Raw genomic sequence first — 1320 nt, 5'->3', positions numbered from 1 at the left:
GAGTGAGCTCCTCAGAGGAGTCTGTGAAATTTTCTTTTGTTAGTGACCTTATCATTTAGGATTAATAAGCCATAGCAAGTAGACCTGTAAGACTGAATTTGGTATTTTCAGTGCTCAAGGGTCACTAAGAAATGCTTAACAATAAAATTACACTGCCAGGTAATATGTGTAGATATATATATAAATATATATATATATATATATATATATATATATATAATTATTTATATTATTATTAGTTGCCATTAGTTCACATGTTTGAACATTAAGGCCCCAGTTGTCAGGGCTCTCAAAGCCCAGCTTTAAGCAGTTAGTTGCCATGAAGCAGGTGGATCTCCCTCCTTCTTTAGATACATACCAGCATGGCCTCTGGACCCCTTTTTCCGCCGTCCAGGGCCCTCCTTTGCTTCACTTATAGCCACGAGCTGGAGAGCATCTGACGTCATTGCACTGGTACAGCTTCTGTGCTGCTTTGGAGGTAGAGTAAAAACTTGGGACTGTGTCCCTGGCTAGTTGTTTATTATCAATTTTCCTGGCACCAGCGGGATTAGCAGGGACTTGGCGAGCTTTGTGTCCTGACACAGAGTGCCAATGTAAAGTGCATTAGTGCTTGGCATGAGGAAGCACCATCTGTTAGTGGCCAGGGACAGATTGAATGAAGAATGTGCTGGCTCAGATTTACCCACCATCTTTTGCTAAAAATAAGCAGAACACATGAATATCTCTACTCCCCAGAAATAGTGCTGGCCTCAGTCTGACTTACCTTCTTGCCTTTCTGATGATGTATTTGTATTCTGATGATAGGATTTGTATCATGTATAAACATGGAATTATATGATTGAAAGGGCAAGGATAAAACTGAGAGTCCATTAGTGCTGAAAGGCCTGCAGTAGGCCCAAGGAGAAGTAGGCAAGCAGCCTGCATGTTTTAACAGAGAAAATCTCAAATTACTTTGACAAAGAATAAAATTTCGTGATCTTGGTCATCACTTGCCAAAGGATACACCTTTGCCTGGTATGCAGACTGTTGCAGTTTTTATCCCAAGTACTTTCAACCTCAATCTATGGAGGAGTCAACCTCTACAGGATCTGCATGGCCACAGAGGCAAATCCAGCTAGTAATATAGAGTTCTTCACATTGCCAGAAAGGCAGTTTTTCACCTGTCTGATAATTTCCATGCAATTGTTCCTTGTATCAGGCTATTTTAAAATTTCTTTCAAACATCTGGCTGTTTTATGGGGTGGTAGCCACATAGTGACAATAGGGAAGGATATGAATAGCATTTACACCAAGAAATTCAGGTGCAAAAGTTACTTACCT

The sequence above is a fragment of the Manacus candei genome, unplaced genomic scaffold, assembly GCF_025592945.1.
Source record: "Manacus candei isolate 608988 ecotype Guabito, Panama unplaced genomic scaffold, ASM2559294v1 h1tg000010l, whole genome shotgun sequence".
NCBI lineage: Eukaryota > Metazoa > Chordata > Aves > Passeriformes > Pipridae > Manacus > Manacus candei.
Note: the sequence above shows the minus strand (reverse complement) of the source record.